Source organism: Eptesicus fuscus, chromosome 13, assembly GCF_027574615.1.
Source record: "Eptesicus fuscus isolate TK198812 chromosome 13, DD_ASM_mEF_20220401, whole genome shotgun sequence".
Lineage (NCBI taxonomy): Eukaryota > Metazoa > Chordata > Mammalia > Chiroptera > Vespertilionidae > Eptesicus > Eptesicus fuscus.
The window spans coordinates 45714609-45734678 of record NC_072485.1 but is presented as its reverse complement, the minus strand read 5'-3'; the positions used below and the strand labels follow the sequence as shown (position 1 = coordinate 45734678).

At 41.3% G+C, this 20070-nt stretch overlaps 1 protein-coding gene across 3 annotated transcripts in view; it reads right to left on the bottom strand.

Annotated features, from left to right (window-relative positions):
- RBMXL2 (RBMX like 2) overlaps window positions 1-20070 on the bottom strand; it is a 136417-nt gene that overhangs the window by 20766 nt on the left and 95581 nt on the right. The window contains exon 3 of one of the 3 annotated variants that reach the window (XM_054725524.1): window positions 11433-11494. The exons of the other annotated variants lie outside the window; for them this stretch is intronic. The gene's annotated coding sequence lies outside the window, so the exon portion shown is untranslated. The remainder of the gene's footprint in view (window positions 1-11432; window positions 11495-20070) is intronic. 3 annotated transcript variants of the gene reach the window in all.

Below are 20070 nucleotides of genomic sequence, written 5' to 3'. Positions count from 1 at the left end.
ACCACACCACCCCCCCCCCCCCGCCAACCCAGCCCTCGATTGGCCCCCAACACCCCGACTGGGGGCGGGGCCAGCTGGTCAACTGACTGCAGCCCCTCCCCCTGGCCAGTCCGGCTCGATGGGCCACCATTGGGGTGGGCTGGCTGGACCCCACCTGTGCACAAATTCGTGCACCGGGCCTTTAGTATTTTTATAATAATTAAAGAATTGCTGCAAAAAGGATAAGGGGATACTTCTCAAATCTAAGTAGACATTCATTCATATACCCATTCAACAAATATTAACCAAGTGTCCACTAGTGCCAGACACTGTTCACAAAGGGTGAATAAAACAGGAAAGATTCCCTCCCCCCAGTGACCTCACAGTCCCTGTGCCTCTCAAGATTTTTATTCCTGATTTTCAGCTTCCCCATTTCTAGTATTATCTCCGTCAGAATAAATAGGTTGCATTTTTCTCATACTCAGCAAAAAAAAAAATTAGCTTGCTTTCCCACAAAGAAAACCTAGCAACCAATTCTCTTAACTTCCCATCCTTTTGCTTTAATAGGCAGCCCTCCCCTAGAGCTAACTTTTTCCCTGAACAATGACTGTGTCATTAGCAGCAGCCAAATTGCCAAATGACACCTTCCTTTCTCTCTTATGTGTTACCTGCCCAGGAATGCAGTTTAGCAGAGTTCAGTGCTGAGGCCTCAAATGAAGATTTTTTTAAAATAAGCTCTAAAAGAGTTCTAGGAAGAGATAAATAGCACACCAAGATTTTGCTGTTTTTCTACAATAAGTAGCGCGCGCATGTGTGTGTGTGTGTGTGTGTGTGTGTGTGTGTGTGTGTGTGTGTATGCTCATGGTATGCTAGTGATAGGTGCTGTATACACATAATACATGTGTACTAAATTTCCCAAACAAAACTTTACAATTTATGAAAACTGTATTTAATAAATGATTCCAAAGTTAACCTTCACTAATGCTCTTGTACCTTTAATTACTGATTAGCTGGACATACATTTTAAAACATTATTTTTCCTCCAGTTGGAAACAGCTTCTGTCAGGCAGTCATTCAACATTCCCTTCTAAGTGGCAGTAATGACCCTACTGCTGAGCATATTGGGATGAATGGGCAGTCTTTTACCCTTAACTCCCTCACAGGCTTAAGTGGAGATGTAGAGTATATTACGACACTGTCAGCTAAGGGCTAAGTTCAAGGTGTGTTCAGGAAGCTTTGAAAATCAAGGGATAGATCATCTAATAAATTCTGTTAAAAAACACTCTTTACGCTAAATTTGTAGAGAAGTGTAGAAGCCTGGATGGCACACAGAATGGGGACAGGCAAAGAAAGGGCATGTGAACGGTTAAGGAAACTGGCAAAAATACTACACAGTGTGTACCAGGATAATTTATTGACCTACTAATGGTTGTTTTGTTTCTGCTGCTGTAAAAGAATTGAAAAGAATGTGAGCTCCTTATGTTTTTCTCACTGTGTTTTCTCTTCTTCCCATTCTGGCACTTTATCAAAACTGTGCTAATTCCTTTATATAGCTACTAATTCAATAAGTCCTCCTGAAAACAATACGAGGGAGGAACTATTAGCATCTCTTATTTACAGACAAAAAAACTGAAGAACAGAGTAGATAAGCAACTTAGTGGTTAGTAAGAAACCAAAATTCAGAGATGAATTGGATCAAAGCCTATAACCACCACCCAAACAAAGGATACGTATGCAGAATATGTAAAAGATCTCCCACAAATCAAGAAGAGAAAGCAGAAAAACAGTCACAGGTTACAAATTTCACAGAAGAAGGAATCTGAATGGGCAATAAACACAGAAAAAGATGTCAACCTCATTTGGATTTTGCAAAATGGAAATTAAAGTAACAACATAATACCATGTTTCTCTCATTAAATAGGCAAATATTTAAAAGCCTGACAATATCAATTATTTGCAAGGATTTGGTGAAAAGAGAATACTCATACATTACTGGCAAGAATACAAAATGGTATAGCGATTTTGAAGAGCAATTGGTAGCACTAGTAAAATTACAACTATGCAGACTTTATGATCCAGCAGTCCACTTCTAGATGTACAAACTAGAAAAAATTATCATATGTATGTACCACAAAACATATCCCATCTAATAAAGAGGTAATATGCAAATTGACTGTCACTCCAACACACAAGATGGCCACCACAATGTGGACACAAGATGGCCAGTAGGGGAGGGCAGTTGTGGGTGATCAGGCCAGCAAGGAAGGGCAGTTAGGGGTAACCAGGCCTGCAGGGGAGGGAAGTTGGGGGGGACCAAGCCTGCAGTGGAGGGCAGTTAGGAGTGACCAGGCCAGCAGTGGAGGGTAGTTAGGTGCAACCAGGCCTGCAGGGGAGGGCAGTTGGAGGGGACCAGGCCTGCAGGGGAGGGAAGTTGGGAGAGGACCAAGCCTGCAGTGGAGGGCAGTTAGCAGTGACCAGGCCAGCAGGGGAGGGTAGTTAGGTGCAACCAGGCCTGCAGGGGAGGGCAGTTGGAGGGGACCAGGTCTGCACTGGAGGGCAGTTGGGGGCAACCAGGCCATCAGGGGAGGGCAATTAGGGGTGACCAGGCTGGCAAGGGAGGGAAGTTAGGGGTGACCAGGCCAGCAAGGGAGGGCAGTTAGGGGCAATCGAGCCGGCAGGGGAGCAGTTAGACATCGATCAGGCTGGTAGGGGAGTGGTTAGGTGGTCATCAGGCTGGCAGGCAGAAGCGGTTAGGGGCAATCAGGCAGGGAGCCAGGCGAGTGGTTGAGAGCCAGTAGTCCTGGATTGTGAGAGGGATGTCTGACTGCCCATTTAGGCCCGGGGATCGGGCTTAAACAGGCAGTCGGATATCCCTTGAGGGGTCCCAGATTGGAGAGTGTGCAGGCTGGGCTAAGGGACAACCCCCCCCCCTCCGTGCACGAATTTCATGCACCGGGCCTTTAGTATAATGATAATCAATTGTTGGGATACTATAAAGCTGACAACCACCAAATGTCTATTACAAAAGGAATAGACAAACTTGTTATATTTATAATCATATTATGAAATACTCTACAGTGAATAAAAATTCTGAACTACATGTAGTTTATCTGTGTCTGTTAATTCTGGGTTGCAGGAGAATAGGCATTTGCCATATTATTCTTTGTGTTTTTCAAGATCTTTAAAATTTCTTAGAAAAAAGCAAAGGAAAGGACAATAGTTCTTCCTATCTTAAGAAAGAAAGCATAAATCCCACAAGACACCCTAAGTTTCTCAGATTCCAGTAGTATTTCCTTTTTTTTTTTTTGCCACTTCTGTGATTGTGAGGAGGCTTATAATTAAGCATTTTCATTTTCAAAAGATTTCTGATCATTTGACACCTCCCCTCCACCCCATGGGCTTGGATTGTTGATTCTAGGGCTGAAGGGCATCTCTTTACAAAGTCATATGCTATTTTATTTTTCTATTTACTATTTTCAGATGGGCCATCTTGAACCAAAGCTTATCTCTTTTATTACAGGATGTTTACAAAGGGCATCAGAAGTAGCAAAAATGCTTCGCCAGCCTTACATTCTCCCACAAGGCCTCTGAAATCCCAGCGTTACCGTAGGCACAGAGTCTGACCAAGCAGATGGTAGTTGAGCCAGCTTTTAACAACTACTCAACCAAGATCTTCAACTTCCCAGCAAGGGGCCTCACTACCCAACACCCAAGTTCTTTGCTAGTTCCATAATTACAAGTCTGCCAGTTGAATCCCTCCAACCTCTGAACCAATTTTGGTATTAATCAGGAGGCTTTAGGTGGCTAATAACAGAACTGCAAGCTAAATGAAGCATACTGGCTCACATCCCTGGAAAGTCTAGGGGTTAATGGCTCCTCTCAGGCATGCCTGGACTAAAGGGTTTAAATAACTTGATTCCTCCTCCTCTCCTGCCCCCTTTTCTCCACTCCTCCTCTACCCCTCCTCATTTTTAAAATATATATTTTATTGATTTCAGAGAGGAAGGGAGACGGAGAGAGAGATTGAAGCATCAATGATGAGAGGGAATCATCGATCGGCTGCTTCCTGCACACCCCCCACTGGGGATCGAGCCTGAAACCCAGGCATGTGCCCTTGACCGGAATTGAACCTGGGGCCCTTCACTCCAAAGGCCGATGCTCTATCCACTGAGCAAAACCAGCTAGGGCCCCTCCTCATTTTTTAAATTCTGCTGCTCTCTTACTATAGATGAACTTTTCCCACGAAGTTAGGGAAGATGATTGCCAGCAGCTCTGGGTTTCTACGGTCTGAGCTTAGTAACCCAATGAAAAGATAGTGTCCATATATCAATCCCAAAGAAGGGTTCCTGTTTCCTCAGTTGGACCAATTACTGCTGCCATGAGGTGTGGACATGGTGACGACACCCTCCCAGAAACCAAATGGGATGGAACTGGAGCAGTTTCCCAAAGGAATAGGGCTGTTCCAAGCCAAAAAGGAAAGGACGTGGGGCAGCAAAACCGATTGGTACCACAAGTCCACAAAAATTCTTTCTGCTTATCCCTAAGCTTTCGGTTACATGCGACTTCCTTCCATTAGTTGCTCTCTGAAGAATTACGATGGAATTTTGAAGATTCACCTTCTCTGAATCATCCTTTTCTTGAGGCCAACATGGTATTAGCAGGATCAAGGTGGCGAAGAATGAAGAATGGAGGGTGTCTTGAGTGGTAAGTCCACCCACTCTCACAAGCAGAGGACTCTGAAGGCTATAGTATTGGCATTTACACTGTGCCTGGCTGGCTGATAATCCACTTGAGCCAGAAGTTTAATTTTGAACTCAGCCACACCCACAGGCATTTGCTGGGTGCAGCTTTAGTTCCAAGGTCCACTATGGGAAAGCTCCAGTCTTACTTTCCTCCAGGGCTGCATGCTTCAGCCCGATCCTGACAGCATGGCTCTCCAGTCAAATGGAAGTGTGGGTGTGTTCCTCTCAGGGGAAAAACATCTGCCCTCCCTGAGCATGGGGTGCTGTGAAAGAGAGGTTATGAGATACTGCTCTACAGTCTCCTCTGCAGTAGCCAATCACCAGGCAAAGTGTCAGAGCAGCTGGTGCCCATCAATTCACCCTCTGTGATTTCGAATACCAGTTAGAATTGTGATCTCCTAATTGCCTCATTTTTAGCCACATTTTAAAGTAATTAATAAGTAATTGGCTAATGGGTTAATAATAGCCTCAATCATTTTTCTAATGATCAGCACCAGCATGTAATCATCTTTACGGCCTGGGGGAAGTGTCTCACTCAGATCTTATCTTGTTAATAGCCCCCAAGACGGTCCCATAAAGCTGTCCATTCTTACCAGAGAAATTTGCTTTCATCCCCCAAAGCAGTTGAAAAAAAGAAAAGTTCAACCTTCAAGCTGCAATTTTTCAGACATCTTTTAAAATTCTTCCCTCCTCTCGCATGCCCTGTTCCTTCCCCCTATACAATTTATTCTCTCACTGAAACTCAGAGGGAGGTGTCAACATCCAGGAGTGATTTCTAATTGCAGTGAAGCCTTATCGCATGACCGCTCACAAACACACCTCCCTTCAGTGGTAACATTTACCTGGACTCCCAGTTTTGTTTCATCATAATTATAGCTGATACTAGCTGTGAGATATCAGAAGGGACTGATTAACCTTTGGGTTTTTATTCAAGGGGAAGGATGGCCGCTGCATAACTACCCAGCACATCAGGAAAGCTGTAAGCAAAAAGTATAGAGTCATAAATAGATCTCCAAAGCAGTTGAAACTTGCTGTTCTCACGAGGACCCCCAGCAGCTGAGAGCCAATGGGACCAAGTCATTTAGTAATGAGTCAGCAGAACATTACGTGGGCAAAATGGGAAAAAGGAGGTCAAAAGGCACGAGCATCCAGTTATAAAAGAAATAAGGCCTGGGAAATACAATGTACAGCATGGTGACTATAGTCACTACTGCTTCGTCTATTTGAAAGTTGCTAAGAGAATAGATCTTAAATGTCTTCATCACAAGAAAAAAAATTTTAACTATGTACAGTGATGGATGTTAACTACACGTATTGTGATAATCATTTCACAGTGTATACAAATATCAAATCATATTATGATTACTGAAACTACTATAATGTGGTATTGGTCAATTATCTAATCTAATCATAGACAAATATGCAAATTGACCGCACCTTCGCTACGCCCAAGCCACGCCCACCAGCCAAGCCATGCCCACCAACCAATCAGGACGAATATGCAAATTACCCCAACAAAGATGGCGGCTAATTTGCATATCAAGACAGCGTAGAAAGAAGCCAAGAGCTGCAGAAGGGAGCAAAGCTGCAGAGAAGCAAGCAAGCCAGGGGGAGGAGAAGGGAGGAACAGAGGCGGGGCCGGGGGAGAAGGAAAAAGCAGGCGGGCTGGCGGAGAAGGCGGGGCAGGGGAGAAGGGAGGAGCGGAGGCGGGGCCAGGGGAGAAGGAAGGAGAGCGGGCTGGCAGAGAAGGCGGGCCAGGGGGAGAAGGGAGGAGTGGAGGCAGGGCCAGGGGAGAAGGAAGGAGAGCGGGCTGGTGGAGAAGGGAGAAAAGCAGGGGGGGGGGCGGGGCAGAAGGGAGGAGCGGAGGCGGGGCGGGGGACAAGGGAGGAGAGCAGGCAGGGCGGGGTAGAGTGCAGCAGGAAACCCTATTGCAGGATTTTTCCTGCAACGGGAACGCTAGTACATCAATAAAAACACAAAGCAAAACAAAACCCCATAAAATATGGCAATACCTAAGGCTACGTTCACTTTGTTATAAAAAAAAGAAAAACATCATTGAAAGTCTCTATCAAATATCACCAACCTGTGGGAAGCGTTGCACTCAGGGGCCTGGGAATTTGGAGATGGGAACTCTAAAGATGCAGAATAAGAGTTCAGCATTATGAATATGGAAATGAGACTACTAGAGAAACATGTACAGCGATTGGTTGGTATCGGGTCTTTTCGGGAAAAGTGGTCCTTCTTTTCTTAATTGTTTGCTCTCTCTCCTGTATTCACAACTTCTTACTTCTCCATTGGTCTTTTTCATGCAGAATACGAACACAGTAAAGTACCTCCCTTAAATAAAATAAAACTGAAAGAGCTCTGCCCTTCCCTCTCCTCTGGAGACCACCTTGTGTCACCCATAGGCTTTCCCTCTGCACTGCCGCTCCCCTCCCCTGGTTCAGTCCACCCCAATGTACAGACAGTTCCATTGTACTAGAATGTTTTTCACGGAAGTTGTGAAGTCAATGTGGGGTATCAGAATTTAGGGAAGGAAGGTATTACAGTGGACAAATATGGGCACAGCCATAGGATATACCCTCCCTATCTTTATCCTCTGCTCCCAGTTGAGAACTACCGCTTTAGAATTATATTACATTACTTTCTCATTTTGGAGTCTTTTGATGAGTCCTCTACATGATGAAATCAAAACTCTGTTCCTGTCAGATCCAAATCTAGGAGAGATAAAGCTGATTATGAAATATATACTGATTCCCTTAGGTTGGGTTCCCCCAGAAACAAAATACTGCAACCAAGATTTCATGCAGGTGTATTAAGAACTGTTCTCGAGAACAATGCCTATAAGTGAATAAGGGAAACTGGATTCTGCTAAGAAAGAGGTTAAAGGAGCATATGTGGTTGCCCTGAGGTTTCAGACAATCTCACGGGAGCTCTGAAGCTGGGATGGCTCTTCAGACATGCCTTGGATTTGAAGCAAGGGGACTGGGCTCTGATATCCCTGCATCAACCATCATTGAATTCAGCTGCCCCTGGGGAGGGAGCATAACCTTCGACAAGGACAATTTCTGCGGAGGGAATGAGCAACCGGCTGTCAACCTTCCTGACTACCGGAAGAATGAGTGCCTCACTCCTGGAAGAGGGGTCTAGAGGACAGGCCCCGCATCTCGTACATTCACCCTTCCTCCCTCTACGTCACCTTACTCAAGCCTATTCAGGTTCCTCAGCCTTGCCCAACCCTTCTGAAGCACAGGTATGGTGGGATTCTCCCAACACTGAGGTGATTTTGTTCATTTGCCTCAACCTGCTCTGTGGGTGTGGGATTTGTTTTATCCTTTCTCTCCCTCTCCAGGGATTTGGCTCTATTCACTTCCAACAATAAGCAATCACAACCACACTTTTTCTTCTGAGACTTTCTTCTAATCTCAGGTACTTCCTCTACAAATTGTTCAAAAGGAAACTCATCAAAGTCAAATGCAACTCTAAGGAAATATATTGGAACTCTTCCATGCCCTTTAATTAGAATTTCCATAACTTCCTGTCAAAATATCCTCACCCAAGGATATTTTTTTTTCATTGCTTTTTCAAAGAGAGAGTGGAAGAGATGGAGGGAGGGGAAGGAGAGAGACTGAGAGAGAGAGAAACATTGATATGAGAGAGACACATTGGTTGCCTCAGGGCATGTGCCCCAACTGGGGGGCTGGGAGCGAACTCGAGACCTTTCAGTGCACCGGCTGATGTTCCAACCATTTAGCCACACTGGTCAGAGCAGGACATTTTTTACTCCTCAACTTGTTTGAAATTTCTAGAATATGATTTTGTTCTATACTTTGAAACTCCCTTCTCTACCTCCCCCACATTTTTTGACCTCACATTCCCTTCATATTCTGTTTACCTCTCTGACTCTAATCTCTAATATTCTAGACTCCTCTCTTCTGTCCATCCCTAAAACACCAGAATGCTATCTAGACCATATTAATAACCCCAAAATTGTATTTACTATTATTATTCTTTACACATCAACCATATGCTGTTAATGTCCATATCTAGAAATCTGGCTGGTTCATATATCCTGACTGAACACTATTGCTGAGTATGTGTGATATGTGGGTATACATACATACTTGGACATTTACATTCAAATATCTTAGACAAGTTATACACAATATGTCCTCTTTCCCTAAACACAATTCTCACATCCTATATTCTCTGCCTCAAGTAATATATCACCAGCACCAGACACACCCATCACCAGGGCATTCTAGACTCTGGCTTCTCCTCATTCCACACATAATCAAACATCAAGTCTGTTTATTTTACGTACTAAATAGCTTTTGAATCTCTCCACTATTCTCCACATTGCTACTGGCCCTAGTAGAAGCCTCATAAATTCTCACCTAAACCTCTTTAATAGCTTCCTAATGGGTTTTCTCGCTCCATTCTCTCCTCATCCAATTCATTTTTCACACTGCTACCAGAATGATCTCCTTAAAACACACATCCAATCTTTTTGCTCCCTTCCTTAAAAGCCTTCAACTTCCTATTGCCTTCTGGATAATGTTCAAACTCTTTGTCAGGGCATTAAAAAAAAAAAAAAAGTCAATCTGGCTCTTACCCAACTCCCTAGCTTCATCTTTTCCACACTACACTATAAACATGCCAGACCTTTTGCAATTTCCAGAATTGATCATGTTTCTCATACCATCATGTCTTTCTACTGCTGATCCATTTGCAATATCCTAGCCCACATATGGAGATTTTCCAGAAGTGAATTATGTTTTCATAGCATTTCTCATCTGACTATATTGTCTAAAGAAAAACTATGGGGTGAGGGCCAGTTGGTAAGTGTTACCTGAGCATTCTGTGGCACCTACAATTGAAGAGGTGGAGATAAATTGAGGCTATGGTCAATTTCTAGGAATTAAGAAATGTACCTCCATCACTGCCAAAATGAAGCTAGAAAAAAAAAGTATGAAGGACATTTACAATAATGAGAAGATAGGAACCTAAGTTCTATTTGCTAGGGAGATAACCCAACAAAAACTAAAGATAAAATATAGCCAAATTATTAACATTGGAAAATAGAGAGAGACCAGAACAACATACCAGCAACTTTAGGTTCATAAAATGATTGAGTAAAGAACACCCACATTCTCACTATCTGCTATTAGTGACTACAAGCCAGTAGAAGCTGGCCTGGTGGCAACTCTCTCGTCTTCCTCAGGTTCATGCTGCCTAACTTTAGTTATTCTGCTTTCCTATAAAAAGCTGTGAGCCAAAACTGCCCACAGCTGCTTACCTAGATCAAAGGGTCCTGCTTAGCAGTCATATTTCTGGCACTTCCATCCTTTCTAACCTTGCAAGGAATTACCATGGATGGAATTCTCATAGTCACTTGTATCATCTGAGGATCTTGTCGTCATTTACCTCTTAGAAGAGACACTGAAGACCTACATATCCATCTGCCTTGTATGGGAGGGCCTGCCTACCTCTCATCTATGATCTTTTAGGAAATATATCCAATTGCTGCTTCTCTGGACCTACAGATGCCAGAATTACATAGGATTTGAAAGGACCCACCCCAGAGTAGCTCTTCAAGAGGGAAAAATCATGAAACAAATTAACACATCAAAATAGAGTATTCAACAGATTAACCAGTGCAAATAGGCCAACATTTAAAAATAAAAAAGAGTTAATGTAAAAAATAGGTGAAGACTTCAAAGAATTTTAAGTACCATTCTCTGTTAGTGGGATAATGTATTGATAAAAAATGTATCAGGCTGCTATGCTAAAGAGCAATTTGACAATAAGAAACAATTTTTCAATATAAAAATCTTATTTGCTCTAATGAAAAACTCAATACAGGCAATGAACAGAAGAATGTATGTTACAAAACAATGAATTAAAGAGTTTAATTATTGAAACAGAATGTAGAGCAAGAAGACAAAGAGAAAAGATGAGAAAACTCATGGAGGATAAATCCAGGTGCTCCAATTCCCCCAAAAATGAGAGGATTGAAGGGAGAGAAAAGACCTGATAGAGGAGAAATGGCAACAAAAGTTGAACTGGAAAAAAATTCCTCTGAGTTGAAAAACCAAATATTGGTCAAGGTTATTGAAAAATATCTATATATACATTTAGTGACATTTTAGAATCAAAAGATAAAGTCCTAAAACCTTCCATACAGAAAACATCAGTTACCTAAAAAAAAAAAAATCATAATCAGGTTGGCACCATATCTTCATATGAATACTGGCTATAGAGTACCAATGGAGCAATATGTGTGGATTTTTAAGAAAGAAAGAGTAATTCTGCATGACTGTATCCACTCAAATTTTGTTCTTTCATGGTGGCAAGAATTTTTTAGACATGCAAGCACTTAGTAGTATCACAAACATATTTCCTTTCTGAAAAAAGAAAATATTCATAAAAGTACTCTAGCCAAGCGAAAACTGCATTAGCATAAAGATCTCAAGATGGTGAAAATATACAAGAAAGAGTAGCAATCAATGAGACTAGTGGTAATTCAATCTAAATAACAGTTGGTATTATGGTCCTAAAATATGTGGGAGCTATTAGGAAAGAATTCTTGAAATAGAAAGGACATAATGTAAGAAAAATAAGAATGAATTCAAAAGTGCGAATTTTCAAGCTTAACTGCTACTTCTATTGCTTTCTGGCTATTATGATCAAGAGCAAATTATTTAAAACCTCTTGTGCCTTGGTCTTCTCCTTAGTATAATGGGGTTGATAATAGCATCTGCTTCATAGAACTGTTGTGAAGAACAAATAAATCAGTACATATAAAGGACTTAGAAGTATATTTAGCATATAGTAAGTACTTAATAAACATCCTCTATCATCATCATCATTATCATCGTTATTAGTAAAAGTATGTCATTGAGAGGGCAGAAACATAATTGCTATTTTATTCTTACTCCTAGATAAAAAACAAAGGTTCAAATGTGTATTTAAATTAAAGAAACCAGTAGGAAACTTGAAATGAGTTAGAAACCTTCACACATGAAATGATATTTTAGGACTGGGACACAGGCCCTGAGGCAAAGAGATAGTCCTTGCTTCCTTCATTAAATAAAATATCTCTTTAACACCTATGTGTCAGATGTTATGCAAGACTCTGGGACTATAGAAGTGAATATAACACAGATTCCCTCCTGTAATATTAATGTCTATAGCCATGAAAAAAAGTCTTTCCTCAGCCCACAAGAGGAAGAGGTTTCCTTCAAGATGTTAAGTCAGCTAGATAAATGCTGTGATATAGAAGGCTTCAATTTCTCTCTTTGCTTTGCCAGAGAGAAACAGTCATTTTCATCAGCATTCAGTATGTCCTGAATATAGGATGTTTAAGATATAGACTGTCAACTATATCACACTTTAAGGCCCAGAATCCTGTTCATCCCATTAAAAGGAACTCACTCCCTTTATTTTTTTTAAATATATTTTATTGATTTTTTACAGAGAAGAAGGGAGAGGGATAGAGAGTTAGAAACATCAATCAGCTGCCTCCTGCACGCCCCCCACTGGGGATGTGCCCGCAACCAAGGCACATGCCCTTGACCGGAATCGAACCTGGGACTCTTCAGTCCACAGGCCGACGCTCCATCCACTGAGCCAAACCGGTCAAGGTAGAACTCACTCCCTTTAACTGGGGATGAAGATCACCCACTTATAGTTCATTCTCTTTAGATAAGGAGACACACACACAAAAAAGCCTCTCTTTCAGGGGTCCCTACAAACTATAGGTCGCTCATGCAGGAGAAAGGCTGGGCATTTCTTTTAGATGTCCCTTCCCCTCCCCCCACCCCATCTTCCCCAAATCAATCTTAGGAAGAAGACTCAGGAAGGGTCAGGGAATACCTTTTCTCACAGTCCTTGTGGATATTCCACCACAAATTCAAGCTTCGTAATAGTTAATTGTGTAGTAATAGCAGTTTCCTGTCTGTGAAACCTCACATTTTCATACAATTGTGTTGCATTCCCTTTTGCTGAGGTAGCACAGTGACCATGTTTCATCAGTTGTCTTGAGTGAATGATGGAAGATTGGGAATTCAGAATTCCCCAATTAAATTCTGAAGATAGACCACACAGATAATTCTGATTTCAGGAGCTGTGCCGCGCCAGCACTGCCAAGGGTTCAGCGAGCCTGAGGGAGGGCCGGGGAAGAATGAAGAAAAGACACACAAAGAGAATAAGCTGGGTCTAGGTGGATCTTCCTGTGCCTGGCTGAGATCACAGAAGAGATCCAGACTGCAAGCTGATGCTTTATTTTATAGTCAGAGGTAAACAAGGTAGTGGTCACCATAGTTACAATGTTCTTGTGAGTTTCACTTGTTTTGGCAGCACTTGCTGCACCTCCCACAGCCCATTAGCTACCCAGGAAAGATAGGAAGTAGTCAAAAGATCAAGCAGATAATTCTGATTTCAGGAGCTGTGCCCTCTAAGCTGGAACTTGTTTGCAGCTTTGCCAGCAGGTTAGTCCGAGGCTTAACCCTATAACCGCTCCCTACAAGGAGCAAGGATATCTTTATTCAAAAAAGTAGGGGCATAGGACAGTAAAAACAAAGGCATGATAAAACCCAGGTGGATACATGAACTTTGAAGAGAGCCTGGAGGATCTGTCCTATATTTGTTCAAATCCAATGAGACTAGAATTGAATATTAAATTGGGGGTATGGGTCGAAAAGATAAAAATCAGGGACAAAGAAAGCAAGAGGAACCCTAGCCAGTTTGGCTCAGTGGATAGAGCTTTAGCCTGTGGACCGAAGGGTCCCTGGTTCGATTCTGGTCAATGGCACATACCTTGGTTGCAGGTTCCTCCCCAACCCAGGCCGTGGTTGTGGCGCATGCAGGAGGCAACCAATCCATGCGTTTCTCTCACATGGACATTTCTTTCTGTCTTTGCCTCTCTCTTCCACTCTCTCTAAAAAATCAATGGAAAAATATCCTCGGGTGAGGATTTAAAAAAAAAAGAAAGAAGGAAAGAAAACAAGAGGAGCAGGCACAGAAGTTGGTGAATGCCATTATGAGACTGCTTGTAGTTTAATTGGGATAGGTTTGCAGAGTTTGTGAGATCTATTAAAGTTGCATGTGACCTCCACAAACATGAAGCAATTTCCCTGTAGTATTAAGTCAGAATAAGTCTGCGTGGGTTGTAGAAAAAAATGGGAACATAAATTTGCATTAGCTCCAATATGCATCCCTCAGATTTAGTCTGCTCTAGTTTCTTGAAAATTATTACTATTGGCTGAAGGATGTGCCATCGAATGGATACATTATAGTCAATTTACCCATTTCCTTATTGTTGAAAATTTATGTCATTTTAATTTTTCATTAATATTATACTATGATTAACATCTTCATACATACACTTGTATTTCTATTAAATATTACACTAGATCCTTAGGATAGATAGAGGAGCCAATGGCTGCCTAGGAAGCAGAGCTTTTGACGCTGACTGGCATAGAAACTGACCAATCAGAACCAAATCTGGGTCAACTGTGAGGAGCCAATGGCTGCCTAGGAGGCAGAACTTTTGACGCTGACTGGCATAGAAACCGACCAATCAGAAACATCCACAGCAGTGCTAATAATATTGCATTTAGTTGAAGTTGAGTGATAAGGTGCATATTTAATAAGACCCTCCATCCCAAAAGAAGTCCCCAAATAGCTGAGCCATCATATTCTTTTGTCTAATGCATATGGTTTTTTCATTTTTCTTTAGTTACTTAATTTATATATTTTCTACTTATCTAGGCAGATGGCAATAAGCATACTGTGTTTTCTCTGACAGATTATTTGGTTTCTGACACACAGAGTGTACTATGTTTATACCAATCCATTGCAATATTTAGCTTTCACATCTCAAAGAAACATATATTTGTAAACTTTAAAGAAATTATTGATAATTTTAAAAGTTTTAATTATCAAAATAAGATACAAATATTTTTATATATGTAAACTTTCATAGGCTGGGTAGTTGTGAGGAAATACATAATGTAATGCCATTGGGTTTATATCATAAATAGAAAATTTCCTGAGAATCAAATATAATGCACTAGGACAAAAATACAAATTATAATGCCATATTTACTGAAGGCTCTGACAACCTGACTTCATGTTTCTGTAAATGTGAACAGACATGCTGAAATGTGCCTAAGTCACTGGTACCTCCCTTCTAATAGTGAAAATCTAGGTACATTATTCTGAAAATAAGCACATCCTAATTCCAGAAATGGTCCAGTGAACAGTGCTAAAGAGGAGACAGGAGTGAGGAGTGTGGCCAGTGCCACTGTGAGCCACATGAGAAAAGAATCTGCTCAAGGCTGTGGAGGGAAGCCTGCACTGTGGGAAAACATATTTGGGACTGGCATGGAAGATCTATAGTTGACTTTAATAGGAATCCCACAGCCCTGGCTGGTGTGGCTCAACTGGTTGAGTATTGTCTCATGCACTGAGAGGTCCCAGGTTCAATTCCTGCTCAGGGCACATGCCCGGGTTGTGGCTCAATCCCCAGCAGGGAACGTGCAGGAGGCAGTTGATCTCTCTCTCTCTCTCTCTCTCTCTATCTCTCTATCTCTAAAATCAATAAAAACATATTGCAAAAAATTAGGAAATCCCACAAACTGTTTTCTTCTATGGCACAAATTTTGTTTTGAAATAATCTAAAACTTACAGAAGAATAGTATATATAGTAAAAAAAAAAAAAAAAAACAACAACCCAAAAACCTTTGAGTGAGAATTGCTGACCTGATGCCCCATTACTCCCTGAATACTTTAGTGTGTGGTTCGGACAAGTAAGGATATTGTCTTAATAATGAAAATCTGAACATCAAAATCAGGAAATTAATATGGCATGTTAATATTACCTAAGCCTCAGACCCCACTTAAGTTTGTCCAGTTATCCCAATAATGTCCTTTATAGCAAAAGGATCCAGTTTAGAATTACATGTTGCATTTAAGTATTAGGAAGTATGTGTTGCATTTGTGACTTCTAAAGATTACAGGCCAGTTATTTTGCATCACGTCTCTCCATTTTGGGGTGTCTGATGTCTCCTCGTGACTAGAATCAGATTACGCAATTTGGCAGATACATTAGAGAACATGCTGTGCTCTTGTCATGCATCTATCAGGTGATAGAAGATTGCAATTTCCCCATCACTGATAATGCCCACTTTCATCATTTGTTTAAGGTGGTTTATGCACTTCTTTACTGTAAGTTACATTTTTTTCTTTTGAAATTAATGTGTTTTCTGAAGACATTCTTTGAAACTATGTAAATAGTTTCAATGGGATATGTAAATATTCCATTGTTCATCAAACTTTCATGTTAATTTAGTTTTATCAGAATGGACTATTGTTTCCTATTTTATTCAATGAGTTAGGCAGTTGACCCTTAAACAGCCCTGGGGTTAGCAGTGCCTACCACCCACACAGTCAAAAATCCATGTTTAATGTAAGTCTGCCCTCCAAACACACAAATTCCCAACCTCCAGTTGACCCTTAAACAACTTGTATTTGAACTGAGCAGATTCAACAGAAAAACATCCACATGTAAGTGGACCGGCGCTGTTCAAACCCATGTTGTTCAAGGGTCAACCGTAATCCCGATTTATTTTGATACTCAAATGTGATGACTTTAAAGATGGCTCTGATGTACTTTTGACTTGTCTCATCATTCTTTCAGCACCTCCTTGCTTTCTGGTATAAAAAGATGTTCTGGGCTCATTTTGCAGTTTCCCTGCCCCAGTCTTGGTATAAGCCATTTCTCCAAGGAGCATTGGTTTCTTTTATTTTCCAATAAAATGTTATTTAGGAGCCAAAATCTGGGCACTAGACATGCTTTGGAGGTGAAGCCTCAAGGCCCTCCCAGTCCACAGAACATTCACACCATTATTCACACCTACATGTATTTCTATAGCTACCCGTATTTATAGAAGTCCAGGAGTTTGCACCAGTATCTCTAATTCCAATCTGATGTCATAGGTTCATCCATATTTGTACCTCTCCTCTGTCACAGTGAGAAATATCGTGGGAATTACCCTTATTATACTTGTTTGAAAAAAATAAACCTTTGTGGCATGAAACCAACCTTCCATCACTGCCTACCTTCTTCCCTGCATGGATGCTCACCTCTACTTACTCTAGTTCCAGGATCTTATGCCAGGAAGCCCCTTGGTGCAGATGATGCCCTCCCTACCCCTCTTGGTCTCTGACTCCCCTGCCAGCCTGCCCCTCCGTGTTAATATATCCACACCCATGCCTTCTCCAGATATATCACCCACTCAACACCTTGATGTGTTCACCAAACCAGAAACTCTCTGAACCATTTCCAATGGAAGTTTCATTAGAGAGAGATGACTGCTTAAACCATTAGCCTTTGGTGATTACTAGTAACTCAATATCCAGTCCTCCTCACCCTGGAGACCAGGAGGTGGAGCTAAAAAACAAAACCCTCTAATCCTGGCTTGGTTTTTTAAGTCAACAGCCCTCACCCTGAAATTATCTACACTGACCCCAACCGCCCCCCCTCTCCCTTGTCAGGAGTCATCTCATTAATATAGAAAAGACACTCTTAACTCAAGAGATTGCAAAGGTTTTAGGAGTTCTGTGCCAGGAACCCAAGACAAAGACTAAATACATACTTTCATTAAACCACAGCAGAAAAAGTTTTACTGCCTCTTAACTACTTCATCCCGCTGGGGACACCATGACCTGAGCTCACATTCCCCTGGTGAGAACCTGTCATGTGATCACACCTAAGGGTAATGGGAGCTGAACAGTATAGTCAGTGTGTACTCAGGTAGGAGTCTCTGCCACAGTGCCAGACACAACCTTTCTGTATTAAGGTTGTTGCCTTAGTATGCTTACTGGTGGCTCCAATCCTTGCTTGCTCTCCCTGGCAGTAACTGAAATGTTACACAGAATTATAAACTGGCACAATGATTCTTTCGTTCAGTTGATAATAGCACAATTAAAACTGTGTCCAGGTTATCAGAGAGGAGAACCAAGGAGAAGTAATGCATGCTGTCCTTGAGTTAACACCAGTTCCCATACAACTGACCTTTAGGCCTACGGCTTTATAACAGTTTTGCAAAATTTGTACTACAACTATGTAAAGGATGCCTCTGAGAGTTGTGGAGTGCAGAATCGTCCAGGTATAGACGGTGGCCCTGTTCCCCCATTCTAGGTAAGTAATTAGCATAAAGGAGATGACAGGAGAGACATGCATAGAAACTACAAAAAAGAAAAACTTGAAATCAAAACTTTACCTTATCAGAGAAATTAAAAGCGTTATTCTAGGAATCAAAACATGTCTACAAAGAGATGAAAAGATCAGATACTAAAAAACAAAAGCCAATGTGGAGGAGGGCAGTCATGCCACAGGAGGCTGATTTGACTAGTTGATTCTACATCAGATTATAAATGAATTTTAAGATCTAAAGGTTAGAGCTCAATTTGCTAACACTGCTTTTCCTTGGGGGCATGTATTATGGGGAGTCCATGAGAGAAGCACTTTCATTTTTTACTTTTTACATTTTTGTAGCATTTGATTTGTTTAACATGAAACATGCATTATTTTTTATTGCTTTTCTTCTGGGGGGGAGGGTAGGCTTCCTTTCAAGCATCTCTCTCTATTCATCAACAGACACACAAATCCATTATTACAATTTTACATAGCCTGTATCCTGAAACCGTCAGTTTCCTTCAATAACATCTTTCTAGTCAATCAATAGAGTCCACTTGCAAGAGCTGCATGAAATTCCTACCTAATTTACTTTACGAGTCCATTACTGATGGACATTAAGATGGTTTCACATTTTCATTGCAAAGAGAGCGGTAATGCGCATTCATCTCCTTAGGGCAAATTCCCAGAAGTGTGCTGCAGAATGAAATATTTTACATTTCAACATATACTGCTGCACCCCTTTCCTAAGGTGATGTGACTGTTTTCCACTCTCAATAAGACTCGCTGCCCCACACAATTGCAAATTTGAAGTTAGCAATAATTTTAACCTTTGCTGGTTTGATGGAGGGGAAAAGATTATTTACATTTTACTAGTGCTTCTTGACTATTTGAGGGGCAGGCAGGCATTGCAGTCAGAGACCAATGGGGTACAGGGGGCGGGGGCAGGAAATCATCCATTTCTCCAAGGAGCATTGGTTTCTTCTATCCTATATAATAAAAGCCTAATATGCAAATCAAATGAACGGCAGAATGACCAGCAGAACGACTGGTCGCTATAATGTGCACTGACCACCAGGGGACAGATGCTCAAACTAGGAGCTGCCTCCAGCCTGCAGGCCCCAGACCAGCTAAGGCGGGTGCCAGTGGGACCCCATCCCCTGACCCCGATTGCCCCACCAGTCACCCCACAGATAGGCCCTGATCGCTGGCCAGGCCTAGGGACCCTACCTGTGCATGAATTTCGTGCACCGGGCCTCTAGTTTCCCAATAAAATGCTAAAGTGTCCTTAGAAGAGGAAACTTTTTCCAGTGGTTTTTAAGAGAGAGTGGAGGGGAGAGGGAGAGACAGAGAAAGAGAAACATGGATGTGAGAGAGACATGTTGATTTGTTGCCTCCCTCAGAAGACCCTGACCAGGGATAAAGTCTGTAACTGAGGTATGTGCCCTTGACTGGAATCAAACCTGAGATCCTTCAATCTGAGGGGCAACGCTCTTTCTTTGTGTTCTTTGGTAATTTGCCTTAAAGTATTTTGCTGATTTTTCATTAAAACATTAAATGTTTTCCCTATTGATTTGCAAGAGCTCTCTATTTACCTGGGATATTAATTCTTTGTCTAATATTTTAAAAATAATTTTCCAATTTGCCTTCTACCTTTCAACTTTTTATGGTGTTTACTTTTATACAGAACTTTTATTTTTAAATAGTTAAGTTGATCAATCTTTCCTATTATGTTTTCTGCTGCTGAGAAAAACTTAGAAAGTTCTTCCCCAAGCCATGATTATAATCACCAATGATTTAGTATTTTGTGATTTCAGCAATAATTTATTTTGGTATAGTAAGTGAGGTAGGAATCCAGGTCTTTCTTTTGCTTTTCAAATGGCTAATTGTCTTAACTTCACTTACTAATCTAATTTAAAAGCTACCTTCACAGACATAAGCTCCCCATAAACACTTGGTTCTAAGTCTGGAGCTAGATTCTTCCCATAGTTCTTTTTGTACCAGTAATGTATGTATTTTCATTGCTTTAACTTTATAGTGCATTTTAATAACTGCTCAAGCAAGCTGCTTTCATTAGTCTTTCTCAAAAATTTTGAGTATTTTTACTTATATATTTTTGTACTTGTAATGTTGAAAAGAAATTCT